Source organism: Euleptes europaea, chromosome 1, assembly GCF_029931775.1.
Source record: "Euleptes europaea isolate rEulEur1 chromosome 1, rEulEur1.hap1, whole genome shotgun sequence".
Taxonomy (NCBI): Eukaryota; Metazoa; Chordata; class Lepidosauria; order Squamata; family Sphaerodactylidae; genus Euleptes; species Euleptes europaea.
This window is the reverse complement of record NC_079312.1, coordinates 40,608,438-40,615,539: the sequence shown is the minus strand read 5'-3', so window position 1 is coordinate 40,615,539 and position 7,102 is coordinate 40,608,438.

The following is a 7,102-nucleotide window of genomic DNA, read 5'->3' as shown; positions in this document are numbered from 1 at the left end:
TCTCCAGCTACCACCTAGAGGCTGGCAACCCTATCTGGTGGTCAGACCACAGGTCTTGAGGCTGAGGTCCGATTGAGGAAAATGCCTCTGTTCCTGCTAATCCTGTTTGAAAAGGGCCACAGACTAAGACTTGGATCCACAGGAACATTTCCATGGATGGAAAAGGAGCTACAGGATTGGGGCTACATCAGAGTCAAGAAAGTCACTCTTCAACTGGCAGAAATCCATTCACAGAAACCCTCCAGTGGATTCAAGCTTCCCATGGATCCACAGGAGTGATATTTTAGGCTGCAACACAGTCAAGACAGTCCCCTTCCTCCACTGGCAGAAACTCATCCACAGAAATGCTCAGGTGGATCCAAGCCTAAGAGCCAAATGCCAAGACCCCTTTCTTTCCTCGGTGACCCAGTTTCCAAAATTCTTTCGAGTTCTCCTTCGTCAGGGTTTAACTCCCCCTTTCCCCATGTCTGTATAAGTTAATACTCAGGGACGAGCAAACAGGGTAAATGAATGAAGCAGGCAGAGAGTAGAGCCTGTAACCCTGTTATCGGGAGGCTGGGGTAGTAATCCTTGCTTCAAAACTGAATTATTACAAGCCTTTTCACCTCTGAAATGTTGGAAGGCATACATAGGATGACCTGTGTCTCGCATGCTACATGATGTGTATCTGAAAGAGCAGTGGTGTATGGACAAAGCCCTTCTGCTCCCATGCAGTGGGATTCTACTAGGGGAAACTGAGGCTATGGTTTTTAAAATGCTGCTACCCGGGCCAGCCCTCCTATCTTTCATAAACAAAAAACAGAAGCCAGAATGAAAATGCCAATAGATCCAGATCCAGTTGCTGTCAGACCCTGTTGTTCAATAGATGCATGGTTATTCCAATAACTTCAAAATGATTGGAGCTTGGGTTGTTTTGTTCACTGCCATCTTATCAATATGTGGTATTTCCCCTCGAAGATCACATGCTAATCAGGGTTTTTGTGAAGATAAAATGGAACGGAATGGTGTAAGCTGCTTTGGGTCTCCGTTGTGGAGAAAGGTAGGGTTTAAATGAAATAATAAATATAGCTGAAGGGACAGATAAAGGGTAGGTTGGTGGGAGAATAAAAAGGAGAGGGTTAAGCAGGGGAACTCATTTTTCTATTGTCTACCATTTTTATTATTTGTTTTTGTTTGTTTGTTTATTTGATTAGTTTTATATCCCGCCCTCACTCCACGGCTGAGGCCGGGCTCAGGGCAGCCCACAACATATAATGAATACAATAAAACATTATAAAATACAATAAAATCCCAACAAAACTACATAAAAATAAATAATTTAACAATTAAAATAACAAGATCACAAGGTTGGAAGAGACCACAAGGGCCATTCAGTCCAACCCCCACCATGCAGGATCCCACAATCAAAGCGCTCCCGACAGATGGCCATCCAGCCTCTGCTTAAAGACCTCCAAAAATGGGGACTCCACCACCCTCCGAGGCAGCGCATTCCACCATCGAACAGCCCTCATGGGTGGCGCTCATAGAAAACATAGGTGTCATTGCAGGGCCTGCAGGCAACCAGAGCCCCCATAAATTTCAGTAACATAAGGGGGGGGGTAGGGAGGCCAGCTTAGATGACAAAACGATAGCTGTCCTCAACCATAGGCCCGGTGGAATAACTCAGTCTTGCAGGCCCTGTAGAATTGTTTGAGATCCCGCAGGGCCGTAGTTGGGGTGGAAAGGGAGTTCCACCAGGCGGGAGCCAGGGGGCCGAGAAAATATTACCATAATATGACCATAATATGACAGACACTGCAACATCCTAAAATGCTCAGGTATTGGTTGTTAGGCATAGGCTATTGATTAAACGAGGGTTGTGTATAAAACCAAGAGACATTTTCCCATTGTAATCCTGCTGGCAGTCAGTCTCGATATGTCATCCCCTCAATGCGCCCATTGATTTTTCTGCTTCCCTCAGTGGCAGCACAGCAGGATCCCTACTAAACAAAAGAAAAGAGCACGGCTGTCAGAAGCCTCTTTCTTCTGCGTGCACGCACATATTTCCTCCCTGGACAAGGGAAGCTCTGTGAAGCAAAACCCTTCTACAACTTGTACTCAGGCTCGTAACATTAGAATGAAACAGGTCAGATGGCTTTCTGATGCTCGGAACCATCTCAGTTTTATTGGGGTGCCAGTCTTTGCTTTTGTCTTGTTTTTGTGCATCAGGATCTGGGGTGACTGAAAGCAGGTCGGGGTGAGGAATAGAACAGTGACTCTGCTAAAAGGTGTCATGCACTGAGTTTATGACTTGAGCTTACTGTAGAGGTGCCCAAGATGACATTTTGCCAGAAGGGTTATACTAGCTGACTAAGTGAACTCTGTGCCAAAATATATAAACAATTTGCACAAAGACAAACTGAATGCCACAACCTACATTATATATTTGCACAAGACAGATTTTCATATTTTAATTTTCCGTCATTTAGTCTACACTACCAGCTATTAGTTTAATGACACTTTTAGATTCAGGATAGATGGAAAAAACGACTTCTTCGTACAATACATAATTAACTTGTGGAACTCACTGCTACAGAATGTGGTGATGGTCAAAGAGTGCTAGTTAATGGTTCCTCGTCCACTTGGAGAGAAGTGACTAGTGGAGTTCCTCAGGGATCTGTTCTGGGCCCTGTGTTGTTCAACATCTTTATAAATGATTTGGATGAAGGAATAGAGGGGATGCTTATTAAATTTGCAGATGATACTAAATTGGGAGGGGTAGCAAATACGGTAGAAGACAGAGCCAAGATGCAGAATGATCTTGACAGGCTGGAGAAATGGGCTAGAACTAATAAAATGCACTTCAACAAAGTTCTGCATTTAGGTAGGAAAAATCAAATGCATAATTATAGGATGGGGGAGACTTGTTTGAGCAGTAGTGTGTGTGAAAAGGATCTTGAGGTCTTAGTAGACCAAACACTGAACATGAGTCAGCAGTGTGATGCTGTAACTAAAAAGGCAAATGCAGTCTTGGGCTGCATCAAGAGAAGTATAGTGTCACTTTACTGTGCTCTGGTTAGACCTCAACTAGAGTACTGTGTTTAGTTCTGGGCACCACAATTTAAGAAAGATGTAGACAAGCTGGAACGTGTCCAGCGAAGGGCAACAAAGATGGTGAGGGGTCTGGAGACCAAGTCCTATGAGGAAAGGTTGAAGGAGCTGGGTATGTTTAGCCTGAAGAGGAGAAGACTGAGAGGGGATATGATAACCATGTTCAAGTACTTGAAGGGCTGTTATATAGAGGAGGGTGCCGAGTTGTTTTCTGTTGCTCAAGAAGGTCGGACCAGAACCAACGGGTTGAAATTAAATCAAAAGAGTTTCCATCTAGACATTAGGAAGAATTTTCTAACAGTTAGAGCGGTTCCTCAGTGGAACAGGCTTCCTCAGGAGGTGGTAAGCTCTCCTTCCCTGGAGGTTTTTAAGAAGAGGGTACATGGCCATCTGTCAGCAATGCTGATTCTGTGACCTTAGGCAGATGATGAGAGGGAGGGCATCTTGGCCATCTTCTGGTCACTAGGGGTGTGGAGGGGGGAGGTAGTTTGGAATTTCCTGCATTGTGCAGGGGGTTGGACCTGATGGCCCTGGAGGTCCCTTCCAACTCTATGATTCTATGATTATATCCAATAGGTTTAAAGGGGGAATAGACAACTTCAAAACTGAAAAAATGAGAGATTCAAACTGATGGCCATCTGTCAGCAATGTTGATTCTGTGACCTTGGACAGATGATGAGAGGGAGGGCATCTTGGCCATCTTCTGGTCACTAGGGGTATGCAGGAGGAGGTAGTTGTGAATTTCCTGCATTGTGCAGGGGGTTGGACTTGATGACCCTGGTGGCTCCTTCCAACTCTATGATTCTATGATAAAAGGAAGTATTTCTTCACACAACTCATAGCTAAATTGTGGAACTCCCTGTCCCAGGATGTGGTGATGGCTGCCAACTTGGAAGGCTTTAAGAGGGGAGTGGACATGTTCATCGAGGAGAGGGGTATTCATGGCTACTAGTTAAAATGGATATTAGTCATGATGCATACCTATTCTCTCCAGGATCAGAGGAGCATGCCTATTATATTAGGTGCTGTGAAACACAGGCAGGATGGTGTTGCTGCAGTTGTCTTGTTTGTGGGCTTCCTAGAGGCACCTGGTTGGCCACTGTGTGAACAGACTGCTGGACTTGATGGGCCTTGGTCTGATCCAGAATGGCTTTTCTTATGTTCATGAAGGTTATGTTCTTCAGTTAAATGGGACACGTTCAAGGCGGTATATTTATTAATTCCAGTTGTTGATGGGCAACAAGAGAAGGAGGCTTGGGTTATTGCCTCATAAGCCCCTGTGCCTTACTATGAGCCTTCCAAGATATCAGCTACTATGGGAAACAGGATGCTGCACTAGATCCACCAGGGCTCTTTTTATTTTATTTAAAATATTTCTATGCCTCCTTTCCACCAAATTCAGGGTCCCCAAGGAGGCAAAAAATAAAACAAATCATTAAAACATTTCAGACATTTAAAAAGCATTTAAAAATATTAAATATATATGAAATATTTTAAAAAGAAAAGAAGAAAAAAAAAGAAAACATTAAAAAAGAAAACATAATGCAAAAGCATAAAGACACACAGACAGGGAGAAAGTCTAATAGGAGTTAGAAAGGGAACGCCAAACAAAACAAAGTCTTCACACAATGGTTGAAAACAATAGAAAGAAAGAGAGAGATGAATCTCCCTGGGGAGGGAGTTCCAAAATGTTGGAGTCATGACCAAGAAGGCAGTTTCTCAGGTTACCATCTAACTACCCTCAGCTAGAGGGGACACCTGAAGCAGGGCCTCCAGAGATGACATAGTGGCTGGGTAGGTTCATATGGGAGTAAACAGTCCTTCTTACAGCACCGAAGTCCCACCCCAACTGCTGCAAATCCTATCACGCCTCCTCTCCACATTTATAAAATTTGCTCACACATTTCCCAATTAATTTAGCAGGTATAAGGGCTAGCAGCTTGTATTCTTGAAAAGGAATGAAATTTTCGGAATACTGAATTTTTCATTCAGTGCTTGAATACAGACCTCTAGAAAAGACCAAACATGGAGTCCTCAATATTAAAATCCTCATAAGCAATTTCACCCAGATGTTAGTGTGCTGAAATCAAGATGAGAAATAGGGGCAGAGTTCACACACAATTTTAAGGGTAGGGTTAACATGATGGAAAGTGCTGTCAAGTTGCAGCCGATGTATGGCAACCCTGTAGGGTTTTCAAGCCAAGAGGTTAACAGAGGTGGTTTACCGTTCCTTACTTCTGCACAGCAACCCTGGACTTCCTTGGTGGTCTCCCATCCAAGCACTAACCAGGGCCAACTCTGAGTGGGCTAGACTGGCCTATCCAGGTCAGGGCAAGGTCAACATGGGTTGCACTTTTTTAGCAGCTTAGGCCTCCTGAACTAGTCCAGTGCAAATCCAGTTTGTGACTCATGATACTTCAAAACCTTCCAAAAAAAGCGAATCGAAGGAGGAAGAAATTAGTTGAATCAGAACATGTGTTAAAACCAGTTTGGTGTGCTCATGTCTGTTAATATTCTTTGGGTCAAACCAAATGGATTTTGAAGGAGGCTTTAAAAAATGCAAAATGGGGGCTTTAAAAAAACTCAATTTATCCTTAAATCTGATGGAAAATGTTATTCTGATCCTAAATAATAGCAATCAGTAAACTCCCAAGAATTAAGGCAAAGTTTGCACAGGGGACCTTTAGTTCAAAAGGACCTTAAGGTAAAAGGTAATCTAACAATTTCCTGTTTCTATCATTTCACAAGAAGGGGGTTGAAGGATGGAACAAGCAGGGGAAATGCCTTCAAGATTATCACTACGGAGGTACCAAATACGCATCTCATGCAATTACCCATTTTCAGAGATTGACCATTGATGGGACTGAGTAGATTTTTCTGGCATTTCATTTGTGATACACAGAAACTTTCCTCTAACATGAACTGGAAATTAGACAAAGACGTTCTTCCAACTTCTTATCAATTACAAATGTGATTTCAAAAAATACAGTATTATGATTTTCATTTTCTTGCTTGGAGGATAGGTGTTCCATAGAACCAGTTTTCCAGTTGAAGGATGGGATCAGGGGAATGCTGTGGACACCATCTATCTTGATTTCAGTAAGGCTTTTGATAAGGTTCCACATCATATTCTTGTTGACAAATTGGTAAAACGTGGTTTGGATCCTATTACTGTTAGGTGAATCTGTAACTGGTTGACAGATTGCACCCAAAGAGTGCTTGTTAATGGTTCCTCATCCTCTTGGAGAGGAGTGACAAATGGAATGCCTCAGGGATCTGTCCTGGGCTCTGAGTTTTTCAACATCTTTATAAATGATTTGGATGAAGGAACAGAGGGGACGCTTATTAAATTTACAGATGATACTAAATTGGGAGGGGTAGCAAATACGGTAGAGGAATGAGCCAGGATACAGGATGATCTTGACAGACAGGAGAACTGGGCTAAAACTAATAAAATGCATTTCAACAGAAATAAATGTAAAGTTCTGTATTTACTGTAGGTAGGAAAAATCAAAAGAATAATTATAGGATGGGGGAGTCTTGTCTTGGCAGTAGTATGTGCGAAAAGAATCTAGGAGATCTTAGTAGACCATACACTGAACATGAGTCAGCAGTGTGATGCGGTAGCTAAAAAGGCAAATGAGATTTGGGGCTGTTCTCAACAGAAGTATAGTATAGATGAAGTGATGATATCGCTTTACTCTGCTCTGGTTAGACCTCACCTAGAGTACTGTGTTCGGTTTTGGGTACCACAATTTAAGAAGGATGTAGAGAAGCTGGAACATGTCCAGACACAGGCAACGAAGATGCTGAGGGATCTGGAGTCATAGTCCTATGAGGAAAGGTTGAAGGAGCTGGGTATGTTTAGCCTGGAGAGGAGAAGACTGAGAGGTGATATGATAACCATCTTCAAGTACTTGAAGGACTTTCACATAGAGGATGGTGCACAGTTGTTTTCTGTTGCCCCAGAAAGTTGGAGGAGAATCAACAGGTTGAAATCAAATCAAAAAAA